The following is a 20,671-nucleotide window of genomic DNA, read 5'->3' as shown; positions in this document are numbered from 1 at the left end:
TGGATGGTTGTTATTTTTAAGCTTTTTAATTCATTGACTCATATCCTGCAATAATTCATGCAAAATGGGCTCTGAACTCCTTTGCAATATGCAGATTTGTGTGCAAATGAGCGTTACCTATGGTGTTCGCACTGAAGCGTTTTTCTTTGATGTACATTTCTGACATTCTGAGATTGTAAAGAAGAAAATAACTTTAAAAATTTTAAGAAACCTTAATTGAAGTTAACATAAAAGAAGATACATGGTGTTAATTGGTCTGTTTCAGGCATAATTTGGGCCTTTGAGACCATGTCCCTTACCCCCTGCCAAAGTGTCAAGACTCACATCTTTAATTCAACAATCTTTGTATTAATTACCTCTGGATAAGGTAAGCTTTGATTGGGAGTCCTTTATTGTAAAATTACAGTACATTGCCTGCTTTAAGATAAATAAATTAGGGCTGAACTTGAAAAAAATCTCCATCCAACTGTGAATGCAAAAGTGCATTTGAGTATCAAATGCCAGATGAAAGAGCAGTTTTCATCAGACTTTCTTAATGGGAGAAAAGTGTTTTCTTTTCCTACTTCTCTTTTTTCATTGTTTTTACACATTCAAATATGATACTTCAGCACAGTAGAAAGACAACCTTCATCAAAGGAGGAAATACTTGGATCATAGGGTTGCCAACATTTTCCCACCAAAAAGGCCACTTTTTACCCCAAGGGAACTCAATAATATCTTTGGAGGGTAATTTCCCAGCACACAGTGCACACACCATAACTGAATCAGTTAGTAGAATGAACAGAATATACTTTTTTATCCTTGCTAATTGCCTTTAGTAGACTCCTTATTAAGACTATTACCTGATTATATTTGAAAAAAAAAGATGGAAGGGAGAAGGGGAAACAAAAATTCTTTGAAAGATGACCTGTGGGCTGGATGGTTGCAGCTTAGGATATGTTTGTGAATGTAACAAAAGCCAACTCTGGTGGTGGCCATGACGCCTCTGGTGCCTACTCAGGCCCTGTTTCACCCTATCTTTAGAGCATTCCTGGGCACTGTTCTGCTCCTTAAGAGCAACGGGCCCTTGCCCTATCCATCCTATCCTCTCAGGTGCTGGGCCCCTGCCCTAAGTAAGCTACTAGCTGCCATGGCTTTCTCAAACTTTGGCTTCACCCCTTCTCAGGTGCCACCTGCCTGGCCCCTAGCTGGGCTCAAAGCAGTCATGAACCCTTTGGGCACCACTTGGACCTCCAAACCCACCTCTCACAGTCCCACTCAAACCACTGGTATAAACTATAACAAAGAAAGGAGGCCTCTGGCTATAACACCTACTAACCCACTGTGGGTCTGAATATAAACAGTGGCTACCTCTCTGTATCACAAGGCTTATCTTGGGTCATAGTCCTCTGCAAGGCAGTGGCAGTCTGTTTGCCTTCCCCAAAGTACCACCAGTGCCAGCTAGGAGCTCTCCTAGCTCCTCCTGTTCCTCTTTAGCTCTAAGCCCTTGAGCAGACTGATTGTCCTTTGTGCCTGTTACTGCTGGCTTTCGGCTACAAATCAGCCAGCAGGTAGCTAGTTCCTTAGCTGCTAGCTTTCCCTGAGTTAGCTAACCCTGTTGCATTTTCCCATTAAGTAACAGGGGCCTTCTGGCTCCCTGTTACAGTGAAAAGATAGTTTTAAGCCATCTTCATTATCCCCCTCATCTGGGGGCCGTCTAGCTGCCAGTTCAGTCCCTAAAACAAAGTGAGTAGTTTTAGGGCTGCTCTGATTCATATAGTCACCTATGTCCTTCAGCTGGTCACCTCCCCCACATTTATACTGGCCACATTTGTAGCATCTAAGAAGAGATGTGGGATAAGGTGTTTTATGGAGGCTTTGAATCATCTTAGGATTCCATTATGTGAGGGTAAAAAATAGTATTGTAAAAAATTAGATTTTGTGCTTTGTAGACCAGTCTTAATGAACTGGAGAATGTGATCAGTGGCTTTGAGAAAGGCTGAAACAATGTAGAATCTGGAGGAGATCAGAAATAGTAGGACATGCAAAATTCAACAGAGTTGGAGCCAAATTATGGGTAATGGTGTATATAAGCGTATGCCTGGAGACCCACAAGCATCAAAGGAATGACAAACATGGTTTGGATTCGCCATTAAACCCATAGATAGACTGATCATCCTCACCCTTGTGGTGATCACTGGGTTCAATAAACACAGGCATACATGGATGAAAAGAAATAACGATAATGAATTTACTGTGAAGCAGTAGGAAGACCTCTGCAGATGCTTGGTCTGTCATTTATTAATTTGATAGCTACTTAACTGAGGGACCATCTCACAATCACAAACTTTCTTAGTCTCCTTAGTTAGGGAGCATCTTTAAAGTACAGCTTCTATCACTACAGGCTTTGTGATGTAGGAGCTACCTCTGGACATTCTGAGGTTTGGGCTCCAGATACAGTATTATCATTTTATGGATATGAACTCCAAGCCAAGCATGGCAATCACAAGTATACAATAATTTGTTTGGGATTGGTAACAGTCTGCATATTGGTACATATGAATAGTGCTTTATCAGCCTGTGGGCCCAAGTTTGAAGTCGCTTGCACCAGTGTAATTGTTTCTCATAATTTATATCAGTGGATATAAGAGTTCTACTGCTTGTAGGCCTATTGCATTGGGTAGGGTGATAACAACTCTGCACTGGGTCATATTTTGATTTTGTTACACACAAACAGGCTGCAGTCTTGGAGCCAGAACCTAGGAACCAGCCTTTTCTGAAGCTGCTGCAGCTTCCCCAGTCGGGCCCCTGACACAATGTCGGGCAGCTACATTATGCCTGCTACTCATAGCTAAGGTATTGTTCTGATAACAAAGCCTGAGGCCCTCTTCTGGATTCTCTGGCCATAATTTCTTCCTGCAGAAACATCCCCTCACAGCAGTGCTAAGCCACAGATGGATTCTGCCTTTCCAGTGAATCTTCTAGTGGTTTATTAAGTCAAATTTTAGGTTGCTTTCCTAGAGTGGGGAGCAGTATCTGGACATCAGAGTGGGGGTCTTTCACTTACATGCGTAACTCCTTGGAGTCAACACATATAAAACTAGCATAAATAAGGACAATAATTTCTTTGGAACACTGACATTTTGTAGAATTGGCTGGCCCATCCCATGAGTGCTGATACTTATTCAACATGTCTTCTGATTTGGACATCCTTTGGAGACAGTGGCACCTTGAACCAACTCAGGAGTTGGTTGTATACTGCTGTAGCTATCACACAAGGCCACTATAATTTTCCTTCTTCTAGGCTTTCCCATACCCTAGAGGCAGCCTTGTCAAGAACCCTTTTGTCTGGCACAGTGTTTTCAAATCCAAACTCTGATAATTATCTGTGGTTCTGCTCCTGACTTGAAAGGCAATTGCCAGGCATTGAATCCGCATTCCCTTCAGTGTAAAAATTAAGAATAAGGAGAAGAGGCATTTCTATGGCTGCTTCTTCTTCCAGCACTTGACACCAAATGTACATGTAAAGCTGACCGTCAAAGACAAATGAGTTCAATAGAAAGGAGCAGACATATACTTGGATCTCAGTGTAATACAGTACAAATCAGTAGAAAGTACAGCACAAAGGCTTTGCATGGCAGACTATGCTAATCAGAAGAGGTGAGTGTTTTAGCATATTTAAACGAGGACAGGGCATCCCTTAATCAAACAACAAAATCCAGAGGTACTGAAAGAGCCAAAGAAAGAATGTTGTTTGAAACTTTTCAACATGGATGGTGGATTTTTGAAATATCATTAAATGTGATGATCTAGGTTTTTGGGAGGATAATGAGGTAAGTAACAAATATGTCAAAACTAAAGATTAAAAATTGTAATTCTACTAGATACAGGCAGATTGCTGGAAAAAGTTTTCCAGTACTGTGGCATATCTGTCAGGAAGGTGTAGTTAAATAATGGATTTTCATTTTGTTTGATTGATGTAGCATAGGGTACAGTGTGGTAGTTTTTAACAGCTTCCATTGGACAAAATAAACCTGGATCTAAAAACAACATGATCTTCCAATGCATATTGATGCTTAAAATCCCCAAATATATAAAAACAATATTCATTCATTTTTATACACCAGAATTTGGAAAGCTTTCTATAATTTTAATAGACTTCTAAGGAAATAATTCTAAGGAAGTAGCCATGATGATCTTTCATAAGTATTAGTTGAAGTATTGCTCTGTCTTCTACTGTATAGAATCATGACACGTGCTCTCTTACTTTCCTTGTGGTTTCTATTATCCATATGCAATATTTTGCATACAAGCATACAAAAAATGAAGAGATATTCCACATAAAAAGAAGATATATTTCTAAAAAACCTACCAGCAAACAGTGCTGCATTTTACCAGGAAATATATAAAATGCATCTTAGGTGAAGAGACCTTTGCCATATCAGTATTATACAAAAAGACTACTTACTGGTAACTGGTTTTTGTTGAGACTATCACCTTTGTAGAGGCAGATTCTAAGGAAATAGAGTTTATTTTAAGTTGATATTCATTAGAAAGCTGCTAAGTCACTAGAGACAGACTGGTTGCAAAATAGGATATCTGAATTATATTTTCATTGCAGATAGGACAATATAATATCCAGTAATTATGGCTGAGAATCCTCTGATTTATTGCTGTGATAGGCTATGTTGTATTACAAGATATTTTGAGCTCTCTATATCTATCTCTTCTAATTTTTTTTTTATTTAAAGTGAATTTAATACATATGAGAAGCGCTAAATTGACACCTGTGAAGACAGAAGTCCTTCATTTGTCAAAATAAAACCTCCTCTGGACTTTGATCTTTTCCACATGCTTTAGGTCCTCATTCAGGGCCTGATCTAACTCAAATGAAGTCAAATGGGAAGCCTTTCAGTTGACTTCAGGGGTGTTGGATGATTAACTAATTGATAGATTAACTAATGACAGACATGGTTCTTTGAAGGCATGAGGAATTTATGTTTAATGTTGTCAGATCTTTTGATCAAATATATGTCCCTTTCAGGTTACAAACAGCTGGAAAAAAACTAAATACCAGACAGAAGAAAGTACATGCACTAAACAGTAAGCTCCTGTGAGCTGAATTTTCTAAGACTGTAATTTGAAATCTATTGAGGGACAAACTCTGGTCCCTTTTACTCTAGTGTAATTCCTCTCTGCAAGAGGTTTAACAAGCTCTTTCCATAACCTAGGTTGTGGGGTGGGGGGAAAGGGCAATGGCTTATTTATGCTAACCACTGGAGAGTGGGGCAGGTGGGAGAGGGTGAAGGGGGAGCAGAGTCTTACCTACCCCAGCTCTCTGCACTCTGAACACTATTACAGCTCTTGCTGTAGCAATATGGGCTGGGGGTGCTGCAGTTGAGGGGACAGGTTCACTTCATATTAGCTTCACAAAACTATTGCATGGGCTCCCAGGTGCCCTATTCACTTGCTGTACCCCCAGGTAGGCTACTGGGCACAGGGCTGCAATGACCTGGTTGCTACAGTCAGACAGCACAGAGGAACACGTCCTGTGACAAAGACCTTCTGGGGCAAGTCAGCACCCCAGGCTAGTGCCCTGCTTGTCCCCCCTCCCCTTATGCTACTGATGCAAGGTGCTAAATAGGCAGGAATTTGAGAGGCTGTACTTGGGATCCACAATGCAACTTGAGACATGGGGGGAAGGGTAGGTGTAAGGAAAGGAGAAGGCTTTATATTAAGTGGAGGTTTGTTAAAACTCTGAAGACTACTGTAGGCACTGACTGGAACAGTGTCCATGGACTGACAACCCTACTGCTCAGTGGCCTAGGGCAGGGCACAGATTTAATCTCTTATCCCCTTGTGTAGGCATTTGCTTGTTTGATCCTTTGCTTCCCTGGAAATACATTACACAGTTTAGTATTGCCATAGTTTATGTACGGCTTATTCATTTAAGAGGAAACTTTCAAAAGCTGTGAAAGAATTGACTTTAGTACTAGGACTATGCAGTCCTAAATCCCTTCTGTGCTGTTGCGAATTTCACATTCTTAATACATGGTTTGCTTCTCTAGTATCTACCTCTCTGCTAATGTAGGAAAAGAGCTGCCTCAGGCTTGAGGAATGCTAGGATATAATATAGGTCTGTCACCTCATATCTCCAAACTGGTTCTGTTTATGGTTCTGTCACAAACTCTGCATGTAAATTCTAATACTTGACTTAATTCTCATGTCCTTAGATTATCCTCCCGGGAAAATGGATCTGGTGGGAACACAGGATGAGTTATTTGGCAAAAAACATCTTTCAAGAACTGGAAATTCTATGGGAAAGCAAACAAAAAAACTCTTGTAAATTTATTCTCTGTCTTCATATTTGCACATGTAACAGACTGCCATTGTGGGTTCACCAGACTGGCTTGAGATACTTACCCTGGGCTAGAAACAGTGGCGGTGAACTCTGAGGGAGTCCAAGGGTGGAGCAGGGGAGCTCTGCCCTGTGGAAAAGGAGAAGCCAATAGAAAGAAGGGGTTCTCAATCCTCTCATTCGCATGGAAGGGGGATGGTTGCAGTTGGGGTCCAGCCACCCTGAGCCCTGGTTGGCCAGTTTGCAAGCTAGGGAGGGACTGCCGGAGGAGATAAAAGCAGCAGCTGAACTGGCGTGAGGGGACTGCTGACAGTGACTCTGGGGAATGATGCAGGAGGCCTAGGAAGAGCTGGGGTGAGCTGACCCAGCAGAGGGAGCAGAGAGACCCCTCTGAAGAGCCTCGAAGGCCCTGGAGTCGGAAGACAGCGGCAGTCAGCTGTGCCTTCAGCCCTGCAGCAGAGGGAGCCGTGGCCAGGGCTTGAGGCAGAGATCTGGTGCCCCAAGGCCCCATCGCAGTGTGCTGGACATGCCAGGCGTCCCAGAGTCTAGGGGTGGCAGTCAGTCCTCCACTCCACTATGGAGAAGAAGCAGCGGCCAGGAGCGCATCCTTATCCGGAGCAGGGAGCTGGATTGGTGAGTTGAGGAAACCCCTTACCTTCCCTGGGGAAGCGGGACAGCAGCAGGCAAGGCATTGGGATCCTGAGGAGTGGCAGAGTGCCAGGACGAGGGTCCCTGGGAGCTCGGGGCACAGGCAGGCACTCAGAGTAGGATTGGCGAGCCGGGAGGCGTGTGGGTTGCCCAGCCAGTCATCTGGAGCAGGGGTTTAGAGCAAGGTTCCCTGGGAGCTGCCTGTGCTGCTGGCCCTCTGCCACTGACTGCCCCAGAGGGGACTCGGTCAGCCCTTACTCTGCAGCACAGGATGGAGCCCCTGAGCTTTGTGCTTGGGTCATGCTGATTGCTGCAGGAGCCTACTCTGTTGCTTGTCGCTTTCCTTTTTTGTTGCCATGGAGGCTCACCCTTCAGCCTCTTTGGGGGGTTAGGGTTTGATACAGTTTGATTGCTGCAGACCAGAAGCGCTTAACCTGTTGCAGTCTGTTGCTTACTGCTGTTGGAGCTGCTGGGAGCGAGCACCTTGCTTCCTTGTGGTAGCACCTCAGTAGTGGCTGAAAGCTGCCAATTACCCTACCTGTGGTTCTTGAGTCAGGGGTTGACTAATGCATTCTGGTTTGTTTTGTGATTCTGGTTATGCCATTTAAGTTCACTTGTAAATAACCTTTCCTATTATTCTCGTTTTGTAAATAAAGTGTAAATAGTTAAATCAGTTAAGTGCTAGACCTTCTTGGGCCCACAGGTTGCTCTGTGGGGAGCAGGGGCCAGCTGGAAAGTAAATTGGTGCTGGCCAGAAGCCCTGCCCCACTCTCACCACACCATCCCTGATATTGGGCAAGGGTGGCAACTATTGGGCCGCCACCTGGGTTACACACACAAAGTATCCCAGACACTAAATAAGTATCTTGCCCTCCTTTACATGAGAAGCATTTGGTCGTTTGGAGCAAATGCTTGCTATACTTGATGATTCATCTCACCAAAATTCAAGCCAGAAAAAATGAAAAAAATGAAAGCAAGAGTCTTTGATAGCTTTGCCTCCTTGATTTGCTGAGAGATGTGGAATGCCCCCATGAGTGTTAGAATTCATGCTGAAGATAAAGAAACTAAGGGGTTAAAAGTGGCACCACATCAGGACAGTATACTTAACAAGCTAAAAGTAAAATATTTTTGTATCCATCCATCCAATTTAGCTGCTCTCTGGTTTACAGAATCATTCAAATGCTACCTTAACTTTGACACTCCGTTTGTCTTAAAATGTGTGTAAATGAGTAAAAAATCATGCCATTGTCAGCATTACCAACTGCGTGTCTTTGTTAGAGCAAAGAAGAACTAAGAATGGCTAAAGGGATTTCACAGTGAGCATCGTCTCATCCAGGACAGCAATGTGGATACCCTTGGAGGTTTACTGCCTGCCACGGAGCATGCTACCCCTCCAGTCCTGAGAGAGGTAAGAAATGGACTGTGTGTCAGACCCTGTGATGCTCCAGCTGAGGGTTGTGCATGGGGGTGCAGTGGGCCAGTAGGGGGGTGCTTCTGCACTGAGCCACCCGCCTCACTGTGCCTGACCAAAAACAATGCTTCCAGTGTCTCCCCTGGGGTGCCTACGTCCGGCCAACCCCCTTCCTGGAGCCCACTTGCAAACCTGGGGTAACTGTCACCACCACCCGGGCCTGGGTCTTTGTTAAGGCTCTATGCAGCCTGGGGTACACAGACCCTTTAGACCTTGGGGTCACTTAACCCACCATGGGATTTTGGGGTGCTTCTATTAGCTTGAAGCATTCATAAGCAGCCTCCAGTACAGGAGGAAAGTAAAAAGCTGAGTCTACCTTAGTCAGCTTAGCAAAGTGAGCTAACAAGGCTGGTCCCTTCCCTCTTAAGCACACACAGTGAGGCATGCTAAGACATAAATTTATTGATCAAAGAGGGATAGGGTGAGCCGGGAATACAAAACGACTTGATATAGAAGGAAAACTACCTTGAGCAAAACAGTATAGGCTGCTTAGCCTTTTGATACACGACTAAAACACTTAAATCTAAGTTTTTGGCTAAATTTCAGGTAAGTTACTCACATATACACCCAGACAAAGAGAAAGAGAGGGAGAGTGTGTGTAAGATGTCTCGCACTCCAAAGTGGGGTGGTCCCTTTTTATAACTTTTTGTGACCTCATCACTAAGTCCTAACCAGAAGCAGGCCCACTGGATGCTGACCAATGCTTTTAAAAGATATCGCTGCCACCAGGTGAGGTGAGACACTCAGGACAATAAAAAAGTGAGTTGCCCTCTCCCAAATGGTTGTGTGCTTACAGCCGTGAGGCAGACTGGGAGGTGATTTTACCACACACGTGTTAGAATCCACTGACGTTCCAGTCCAGGGTTGCGCATGAGGGCCATAACGAATGTTAGCAAATACACAGCTCCTCTGGCTAACTCCCTCTTTGCCACATGTCCTACTTGTCCCTCCCAGGCCCCTGACATAATGAAATACATCCTATTGCCCTGCTACCATCTCCAAAAACTGGCAGAGTAGTCACTTTTAGTAAGTTTTACTTGTGGAGAGAGTTCTCCAACAATAAGGGTATATCAGTGGACATAAAAGCCTCAGAAACATAAACTATGGAATCAAAGATCCTGGAACAGGAGGTAAACCAGGCTGTAAAGGCATCTCTAGATGAGTGTGTAAGTGCAGTTTGCAGCCCCAGGAGGCCCCCAGGATCCCAGGTAAGGCTGCTGGGGCCAGCCCAGGTGCTGACCCTAGCTTCTCCTATCCCACTCTTGGGCTCTGGGGACAACTACACTCTATGCACAACAAGTATGTGTTTCCCCAGGGACAACAAATATATATATATTTTTTTGCACCGGTCCTGGAAGCACTGCAATACCAGGTCAATGCATGGAGTGGACGCAGCACGCTCCGGTTCCACCAACCAATACCAAAAAGAATCTGCTCAATATAAACCTCCTGTGGAGGACATATCAGCGGGCCAAGGAGAGGCTGCAGGGATCCCTGAATGTCACTGCTAGTTGTCCCTGGGAAAATGCATGTTCCTGCCTGTGGGGATGAACCCTAGGAGTATAAAATACCACAAACTGATCTGTCATGGTGAATTTTAACTGCAGCACATTCAAGGAATGAGTTGAAAGCTGAGAGACGAAGAAGGGATATTAATGTCAGGAGACATTCACAGAATCATAGAAGTAGGGTCAGAAGGGACCTTTTAGATCTTCAAGTTTGACCCCCGCAACCTGGTCAGGAGAAAAAAGAAAAACTGGGCTCAAATGATCCCAGCTAGGTAGGCATCAAGCCTCCTCTTAAAGACCCCCAGGGTAGGAGCCAGAATTACTTTACATTACTTTACAGTTAGGGCTGCCAGGCTCTGCAATGGGCTCTCAAGCGAGGTGACACTCTCTCCTACCTTGGGGGTCTTCAAGAGGCTGGACAGATATTTGGCTGGGGTCATATGACCCCGGCACCCATTCCTGCCCAGGGCAGGGGGTTGGACCTGATGATCTGTTTAGGTCCCTTCCAACCCTAAGTACTATGATACTGTGATACAAAAGAAAAGAAAATGAATTTGTTCTGTAGATTGTGAATCTGTGTAAGATGGGGTGGAGAACTGTGTCTGGAGAAGCTTTCCTCTGAAAAGGTGCTTGAAGGAAATAACTTTTTTTTCCCCACAGAATTTTACTATGAAAAGTAATAAAACAAATGTTACAATGATTGAATAAAGAGAGGTGAGAGAGTTGAATCTTGGGGAGCATTTCTTTAAAAGTTCACTCGACTCAGGTATTTGTCTTGAACTAAATTAGGTGTTAGCCCCTCATTGTCTGACTTAAGCCCCACTGACGTCATTTTGAAGACCCACTTGAGAGATGGACTGTTTGTAATGATCTCTTGCAGGTAATGACTAAGATAAACAACCAAATATATCATTCACTAATTCTGCTGAACACATGGCATTTTTTATATAAGTTAATTATCAAGACTAAATCTTCTTTGCTATCTACATGGTATCTGAAACAAGTCATTTGCAGGACTCGCTTCTTTTGCTTCAGCTACAGTCTGAAGATCTTAGTGATATCAGCAGTGTCAGCACATTAAGCAACTATGATGTCCTGCCATGAATGAGGCAATACTAGAACATCACTAAGATAAGCTGTACAAGTCTATCCATTCCTTGTCATAACAGTTGGAAATCCTTTGGCTAAAACATAAAAAGGTGCCTTTCTCCTTTTGTTATTCATGGGTTTTTGCCTGTGAGAGTTTTGACCTATGTTTGCCAAGGGTGAGTGTGCATAGAGCCCTGGACCTTCTTAGACAGAGCTCAGCCTATTGCATGTACTCAGTAGCCAACTGCATGAGGAGTAGATTGCAAACTGTTCTAAAGTGCCAAAAATGCTATTTGGGTAGGTAAAGTGAGATCAGCTTCTGCCCTTATTTTTTCCGCTTTCATTTGACTTCTGCCTGCAATAAAGGCAGAACAAACCCTTTTTACAGTGTCCAAATATATAAAATATTGTCACACTATGTTGAGTCACTCCTCATGTCAAGTGCATTTGCTCAAATGCTTGATTCTTACACTTTGTGTAAAATCTCCTTGGGGAACATCTAGTTTGCCTTCATTACCTGTCCTGCTGGAAACTAAAGCACTAAATAGTTTAAACTTATTGCATGCTACCAGCTGTCAGTAGTTCACTGGACTGGCTATGAGATTGGTAGCTGCTATAGTTTTAATTCTGTCTCTGGTACTAATTCTCTGTTTTGGCTTATGCAGTTTAACTTCTGTGACTTTCACCATCTGTGAAATGGGTATAACGGTACTTAGTTATGTCCAATTATACAACAACAGCAATTGTTGTATAACTATTATTATTATTATTATGTATATTGCCTTTGAGGATTCAATACAAAATGTGCATCTCTTAGAAGAATGTATACAAATAGGAGACTCTGACTCAGAATGGAAATGGTCCTGAATATTCTTGGTTTTGTCCAGGTTTTGAAGCTGGGAGCTAAACTCTCATTGGGTTTAGAAAAAACTGTATTTTGGAACTTTCAGGTGTTTAAGGAGTTTGCCCAAACCCAAACCACTAATAGAGGTTATGGACAAAATGGAAGGAACATAATTGATTATTAATTATTTAGAAAAGCTTTTTGTTACAAATGCGGTAGCAGCTATTTTGAAAGAGCTTGAGGTCTGTAGTGCTGCCACAAAAATGTTTGGACTGTCTTCCCACATGCAAAAGAAAGACCTTATAAATAACATAGACTTTATCTTTGATTTATGGGCAAATAAGATTTTTTCAAAAGAGGCTTCCTGATTTAGCATGCTGCTCCACAAAGAACCTATGACTTTAACCAAGTTGCACATTTTCTACACATTATGGTAATAAGTAACAATTTAGCAATGGGATCTTTCTGGCAAAGATATTGCTGAGACCTACCTCAGTCTTTTTCTTCCTGTTTCTGGCAACTGTAGCATTTATATCTAAGAATACAAGAAGCTGCACTCTGATAGCTGCACCTCTCAGTACTGTACACATTTTCTTTTAAAGAAAATTATGGATATATTGCTTGTGTGAAAGATGCTAAAATATTTGTGTGTTTTTTCCCATTTTATGTCATGAAGAAGTAGAAGGGCACTGCCCTGAGTCTTAAGAATCCCAAAATATTTATGCAGGGGAGAGACAAGTTCTGTGTATGTGCAATGTATTAAGAAATGACAGTAGTGGGCTTTTTCCAGTGTGTTAAGAAATACCATTTTATGATGGCTAGACTGGATTTAAAGTAGCCTCTGCGTTGACTGAGGTAGTGATACAGCCTTTTCAATATGACTCCACCTACGCTAGAATAAATGGGTCACTGTGACAAGGTTTAGTTTCAAACCAACTCCTTAAACTCCAGCTGAAGCCCAAGAAACTCCCAGTGTAGATCACAGAGCCCTGGGGTCATATGCTCACAGCAAGATGCTGTGCTTAGCAAGTGGGTCATTCCCTTCAGCACCAGCTGCAGTTTCCAGATGATTTACTTGAACTCCTTGTCACTAAACCCAGTCGTTGCTGCATTGAAGTAAAAAAGAGTTTAGCTGTTGACTCAGATAGGACCTGGCTTTGGTCCCATCACTAATTCTGTGATAATTATGCTGAATTAAAGAATGTGACTGAAAAATATTGATCAAGGGATGCAGTGCTTAACACAGACTCAAATAGAACTGCTACACTGATAACAAGGACCCAGTTTCTATCACAAAATATGCTCCTCCTGCCAAAAACCCACTGCATTTAATTTGATGGCTATATGATTGATAATCTCTTATTTCAGACTTGTGGAAAGGTTTGAACAGGACTAAGAGATGCCTTTGTTCTTCCGTGATGCTCAGGCATTAAATTCTGAACGCATGCTGTCTCAGAGTATTGGTTACAAAAAATCCTTGTCTGATCATGAAAAACATTCTGAATTGCTTATTCTGACTTAATAGCTTGATTGTTGTGTGGTAGGAAAGCTTTTGTTCTGGCAAAAGAATCAAGAATAGAGGCTACATGGGCAGAGTGAAGAAAATCACTGACTTTGCTTCTTTCAACTTGCTGTAGCTGATTAAAGAGACTGGAGAGGTTTTCCAGAAATAGCCCCAGTTAGGTCTAGGGCCCCTGTAATTGAATTGATTGCTTAATTACTTTTGGACAACAGAAAAGGGAAAAAACTGATTAAAATGCTGTACAGAAGAAAAATGAACACCTGTTTTGTGTAAATTCTGCAGCCAGTGGAATTTAAGTAGATACTTGAATGAGTAAGAATCATCCCATTGTTTTAAGCAAACAATTGCTGAGCAAAATAATCCAGCAGGAAAGAAAGAGTGGGTGACCTTTAGCCTTCAGAAAATGGATAGTTCCATTGTCATTGTAGAGGTGAAAGGACATTAATTTTCAAGTACCATTTGCACACTAAAAACCCAACCCTATTGTTATCTGGTTTACACTGAAACTCATGCCTGTTAAGGTTTTTCAGCTGGCAGCTTTAGATTTTTCATAACTAGTCAGTAACTGGCAAATATATCTCTTATTCTGTTGATTGTGGTGGCAACATTTTGATGCCTTATTTAGTTTAATTATAGTCAGAGAAACACAAAAACAGTAAAGACAACAGGAGAGAGGACAATGGAAGGGATTAGCTCTTGTGCCAAAATCCAACTTCCTGTTCAGTGGGTAAGTAGCATTTATACAGCTAAAGTTAACACGCCCAGAAGAAAACTTTTCTGGACACTTATGCTGTGTTGTGATCCTGTTCCATGCAGGAAGGCACTCATCCCTGTGTAAGTCTCCAAAATGTTGGTTGAAAAAAAACCCCCACAGCTTGCAGCTGCTTGGTACCAGAAGAGAAAAGTCTGCTCATCTTTTAGCTGAATGACATAGTGATTAGGGCACAAGTCTAGGGTGTGAGAGGTTCAGGTTCTAGGCCCTTCTCAGACAGGGAGGGTTTACACCTCTATTCCCAGGAAAGTGCCTTAATTAGCATGGCTAGGAACAGAAGATACACGTAAATTGGTTTATGTGATCAGAAACTGGTTTAAACCTGTAAGAGAACAGAAGTTCAGTGCACGTTAACGAGCTTCAAAATGACTGAAACTGGTTTAAGATGAACCTGGTTGAATATAGTATCAGATTTAGCTGATTTAAGTCAAACCAGTTTATGAAACTTCTGTCCCAGCCCCTTCCTGGTTCAAGTTAAAACGGAGTCCCTCAGCATCCCAGCATGTTTTGATGTGCTGTGCTGTTTGCTCCAGAAAGCAGGGCTGGCCCCACTTCTCTGCTCCTTAACTGGAGCAGTGAGGACTGGCTGGTTCAATGCCTCCCTGCAGACAAACCCTGGCTGGGGTCTGGGCCCAGGGATGGGGGTTAAACTCACCTTCCCTGAGTACAGAGCTGCTCTTCCCTGCTGGCTTTCTTAGTGCTGGCTGTGACTGTGAGGCACAAATCCCAGAGGCACCTGGAAGCAGATGAGCAACCCTGAAGAGTCCTGCTGCTGTGATTGTGGACTGCAAATCCCAGCGATCTTGAGGGCAGCAGGAAAAGGAAATGAAAACACAGCCCATGCTGGCTATGTGCTAGAGAGCTGTGCTGTAATGCCCCCCAGCTTCTGGCTTGAGCCACTGCAGGCATGTGCCTGCATTTCTTGAATCACAAGTGAATGTCTGTTTACTTGCTTATTGATTCAATCTTCACAGCTTAGACTAACCTACAAAGACTGAACCAATTCAGCCTTGGGCTTTTTGACTGTCTGTGCCCAAGTGATGAAGTAGTGCTTCACCTTTCCTACTGAAGTGTCCTTACTCAACAACCAAGAAGGGTAGCTATGTGGGATCAGAAGAAAAGCAAGTCAGAAGAAGCCTTTCTCTGTAGCATAATGAGATGGGCACTGCCCTAGAAGGATCTCGATGATCTCCCGAGGTCCCTTTCAGCCCTAATGTCTATGAAATCTATGAAAGGGGCACCGAGTTCAAGCTTCTGACCTCAGTTTGCATTAATAGGCATAAAAAGAACAGACGTTAGTGGAGGCAGGAGCAGGGCCCAATATCCAAGGCCCCTGTTTCCATTTATATGAAAAGGTGTCTAGATGCTCCAACTGGGATCATATAGGCATGGATGATTCCTGCCCTGAAGAGATTACCATCTAAATATACAGATAAAGAATGGAGAACTGGATCTTCAGCTCTATATGGCAACAATGCTCAAAAGGGATGGAGTGAACCTGATCTCCTCTGATAAACATAAAGCCAGAGAAATTCCAATGTGGCCAGAAGACTCCAACTAATGTAAAACTAATATGAGACCAGTTAAGTTCAATGTCTTTGATGGTTTATCTTGAAGTGCCATGCTTTACTTTGAGTGGACCGCAAGAATACTTAAGAAGGTGGGGGAGGTTTAATTCAGCCAGCAGGTATGTCTTTAGAAGGGCCACATTTTCCTCATGCATGGTGATTTTCCAGTGAAGCTAGCAAGGAGAAAAGGTCCAGATTTCATGTTTTATTATCCATCTCCTTCTCCTAATCCCAGTATCTAAGATTCTGTATTAAATGGACTAAACTTATTCCTGATCATTCTGAAACAAGGCTCAATTAGGCACGTTTACATGTTCATTAATGCACATAATTTTAGTACGTCCATTGTGAGGTGCTAGAAAAAGGTGCATTAGCTTATTTTTAATGCCTATTGGCAAAAGCACACAATTTTTTTGTGACGCCTTAATGCACATTAAAATAGGCTAATGCATATTGAAGCGCATGTCTAGGCACACCTAGTTTTTCTAAAACTATTCGCAATATAAATTCAATGGGCATTTATACACATACCTTTTGTCCCGCAATGCATCAGAGATCCGTTGCTTTGGAGCAGACTCAATTAATCCAGTCTGCTCTGCACATGAGCTGATGTGAACTGCACTGCACTGTGTGCAGTTGTATAAGCAACGAAATGCATTTCAGTGTGCAGAAAACCATGGCGGTGAGCTTTGAACTAAAACACCTTCTATGTGTTTTAGTTCAAAATTTTACTACCGCCATTATCTCAACGCTGACGCACATTTCACTGCTCATACACCTGTAAGCAACGCAGCGCGGGAGCTTTTCAAAGTGTCTGGTGCTGTAGCACTTGCATGTGTAAAAATGCCCAGTGTTCTCTGTGTGTGCCTTCAGGAAGGGTCGAAAGGAAGTTTGAACCATGTTGAATTCCTGTGATGCCCAGCAGCGCCTGTAGCCAATTTTTGGAACTTATTTACCGATGGCCATGGATGCAAGCTGGGAATCAGCAGTTTAGGGGTGAGGGAGGAAATGAATGTAAGCTAGTTTAGAGTTACCATTCTTTCTGCTCACAGTCTAGTACAAGTTTCTTAGTGGGTCTGAAGCCTTGTGCATTCTCATGTAAAGCCTATTAGCATATGTCTCTGCAGTGGGTTTCTGTGGCAGAGTTCCAGTAATTACTGTTCATTAGTATTCATTAGTACCAGGTCTTGCCTGATCTTGAGTTCATGTTGAATCAGCTCAGCTGTAACATTTTTGATATGGGCTGGATGTAGAGGTCAGTGTGGAGGCATTAATTAGGCCTGGTAGTCAGAAGTTATTTTCATGGCTCTTCAAATAGGGTTTGCTTCGGATGCACCATGGCTTTTGCTTCTGAAGTGGAAGGCATATATGCAAAGTGGAGTAGTGGTGAGCCTGACACCTCATCGTCTTGAGAATATAAAAATGTGCACCTAAAGAAAGCCCTAAACTCACTGTCTGGAATGATCTGTTTGAAAATCTGCAGTAGTTTCAGGGGCTTTTCTTCCCTGTTGCTGCCACTTAAGGATGTTGATATTCTAAGAGATCTTAAGGTGCAAAGCATGGATGATGGCTGACAATGTGACTGGAATTTCTTAACATTCTTTTCTCTCCAGAGTAGCTGTTGCTGATAAAAATGTGACCACAAGCTTCTGACTGTTAGAAAAAGAAAGAAACCCAAAGAAACCAAATAACAGCCTATTAATGTCTTAGCATTGTATTACTTACTGCTTCCCTAAAGAGGCAAGTCCAGGGTATGGTTGGAGCCCAGAAGTACTTTTGAGGAGCTGCAAAAACTTCCATTTGATGCAGGCCTGAATAAAAAACGAATGCTTTCTTATGATGCCACATTAAAAAAGGGAAGCTATTCCAATGCAAAAGAACTGCTCCAGATAATGATACATTTCCTGTGGAACACTTTAAACTGTATTGGCAAAATCCTCTTCCACTTATGAGACACCTACTTTTGTAACACACCAGCACCTTGGCCTTAGACTAAGGCTCTAACGAAAAGTCCTGAGTATGAGGAAGACATGCCCGCCTTTCATGTTAATTGTGTTTCAGGGACTTGTACAGAGTGGAAAAGAATTGGGTTTGATGTGTATTTAAACATACAATTAGATTTATCCCTTACATTATTCGTTGTTTCCCACAAATCACGATTCTGAACAAGCAAATCCTTACTTGTAGTAGTAATTGATTTGAATGAGATTTTGCTCACTTAAGCTCTTTTTCTGCTGGGATAATTAGAGGAATCCAAATGATAAGTAAAAATGAGTCTTTTACCTCTCCCAGGCTCAGTTTCCTTACCATGGCTGGTGTTCTTCAGCCTTAATTCACTTCATGCTGTCTCCTTTTTCTGATTGGGCACTTGCAAGTAGGGTGCATTTGAACATGTCCTTCCCTCAGAGAGCCAGAGACATGGGGTAGACACTTAGGCTCCTAAATACTATGCACTTTCAATGAGGTCTTAAATGTCTAATTTGCTTTGGAAAATGGGACTTGGTGCTTTAAAGAAATACCTTTTGTTCTTCCTTGGGATCAACAATCCTCCTACCCTGCTCATGCAGCTGTTTCTGCATCACCTCCCTATGTTGTACTCTGTGGGGGGGTTGGGTGAGGGGAAGAGAGACTGCTCTAGCATAGAGTACTAGGACCCTCAATGTAACCACTTGTCTGGCCTAGCTCAAAACCACTGTTCTGCTACATTATTTCCCAGGGCTACTTCTTATTTTCCTCCATTAGCCTCTTCAAACAGTCTTTCAAATAGGCTCCTTCCCTGTTTCCCCTTGACTGGGGAGCCACTATCCAGCTCTCCTGTTCTCACTAGACTTGCTCTCTTGTGGACCAAGATGGAGCTATATCTAGTCCAGTTATCCAAATGCTTAGATGAAAATATTTTGACTAGCTCTAAGGGTGTGTAATGGGAATCATCCCCTGAGCATTGTGGCATAGTTTTTCTGATGGACATCAGCCTCAGGAGCAATCTCCTCTCAGCAGTCCAATGAAGGCAGGGATGGCCACATAATAAACCTGTATTCATAGTTCCCAGGCTTAGGGGGTGGTCAGAGTGCCTTGTCTTAGACTGAAAGCCATTTTTTTACATTATACTGATTAGCAAAGACTGTGGGATTATTTGGCTTCTTCTTCAGTGTGGGGTGTGCTAATTAGTGTGCTCCAGCAGCCTCCACATTTTGTGTATCAGTATCCATGTGCTTAAAAATGGTGGTGGGGGTGCTTTTAACTAGAGCTTGTAGAACGAGCTTCAGTTAAAGCATACCCACTGCCAGTTTGAAGTGCAGGGACACTGATACATGAGATGCTTCCCCCTCGCCCCCAGCCCCAGAGCACATGTAGATGCCCTAAGGTGCTTCCTTGCCTTGCCTTCATCATGGCTAGGGACAGACATTACCTGTAAACCAGTTTAAGAGATCAGAAACTGGTTTAAACCTGTAACTGAACACACGTTCACTGCACATAAGCCACTTAAAAATGGCTGAAATCAGTTTGAGATAAACATGGCTGAATGTAGTATCAGACTTAACTGATTTGGGTCCAACTGGTTTATACAAAGTCTGTCCCAGAACCCTTCCTTGTTTAAGTTAAACCAGAGTCCCCCAGCATCCCAGTTGCTTTGCAGCTCTGGGTGGGACTCTGCTGTAATCCAGCAGGGCTGGCCCCACCCCCATACTCCCTGGCTGGAGCTCTAGCAGAGACTGAAAGTGTCTACCTGGCTTCCTCCTGCTCCCCTCCCCCACCCCACTCCCTGCTCAAGCAGGGATCTCCCTCTCCCCTGTCTTACACAGTCACCTCTCCCTGCTTAGCTAACATACTACACACTGGTTATGGTCCATGCTGTGGGAGATAGGACAAAGGCAGACAGGACAGTGTCAGCTTGGGGCTTTTTTGAGCTAATCTACAGGTAGCTGGTAATGTCCTTCCATGCCTTCCTTGGAAAAAGTTGTTTCAGAAGAGCTGGAACTAATAAGAGGCTTTGTTTTGTTTGATGGGCTGATAAATGCTAACAACTCCCTGTGTAACTCCTTGCTGTGTACCTCAATGCTCTGCTATCAACAGTGTGGGGGAGGGGAACCCCTCCCTAATCAGAGCATCCTGCTAGGGCCTGGCCATGCCCTCTGTCAGCTCAGCATTGTGGAAGGGAAAGGAGGGCTTCTGTAATGCCCCCCTGCTTCTAGCTTGAGCCACTGCAGGAATGTTCCTGCATTTCTTCAGTTCAAAGGGGATGTCTGTACAGTTACAAACCAGTTTAGCCTAGTCAGGTTAGACTAACCTGCAAAGATTAAATCAATTCAGGCTCAGGCTTTTTGACTGTCTGTCCTTAGTCCCTGAGAGCAATTTGCTCTTTTCTTTTTTCATGTAGCTTTCCAGGCCACTTGGAATACTATTCATATTAACTGGGTGCATCTACACATGCACTTTACTATAGAGTAGACTATACATAGGGAGGACAAAGAAGGCCCCGGGTAACGTGGGGCCCCTGCAAAGTACGCTGGGCAATCTGGTAGTTGCGCTAGAGGAGAAAGCGGAACTCTTTAAACAACTCTTCATGTCCGTTTTCTTGTGCAGGGACCGGGACTTCCCCGCTGGGATGCCAGATGGACTCAAGGGGAACGCCTCCAGACCTCAGGTTGGGGAGGACTGGGTTAGGGAGCTTCTGGAGGGGCTGGATGTGTTCAAGTCAGTGGGTCCAGATGCTCTCCACCCCAGGGTGTTGAGGGAGCTAGCTGGGGTTATTGCAGGGCCCTCCGCATGGCTCTACAAGCGTTCGTGGTACTCGGGCCAGGTGCCAGATGATTGGAAGATAGCTAATGTGGTCCCCATCTTCAAAAAAGGGAAGAGGGAGGACCCGGACAATTATAAGCCCATCAGTCTTACCTCTATCCTTGGGAAACTC

At 43.3% G+C, this 20,671-nt stretch overlaps 1 long non-coding RNA gene across 1 annotated transcript in view; it reads left to right on the top strand.

The window, feature by feature from the left end:
• Positions 1-246: 246 nt before the first annotated feature.
• The window catches only part of LOC109306141, an 81,851-nt gene continuing 61,426 nt past the window's right edge, over positions 247-20,671 (top strand). Inside the window, exon 1 of the long non-coding RNA XR_002099869.1 lies at positions 247-367. This is a non-coding gene — a long non-coding RNA (uncharacterized LOC109306141). The remainder of the gene's footprint in view (positions 368-20,671) is intronic.

The sequence above is a fragment of the Crocodylus porosus genome, unplaced genomic scaffold, assembly GCF_001723895.1.
Source record: "Crocodylus porosus isolate Cpor-Errol unplaced genomic scaffold, CroPor_comp1, whole genome shotgun sequence".
In the NCBI taxonomy this organism is placed as follows: domain Eukaryota; kingdom Metazoa; phylum Chordata; order Crocodylia; family Crocodylidae; genus Crocodylus; species Crocodylus porosus.
The sequence above is the reverse complement of the archived record's forward strand: the minus strand, read 5'-3'. Positions and strand labels throughout refer to the sequence as shown.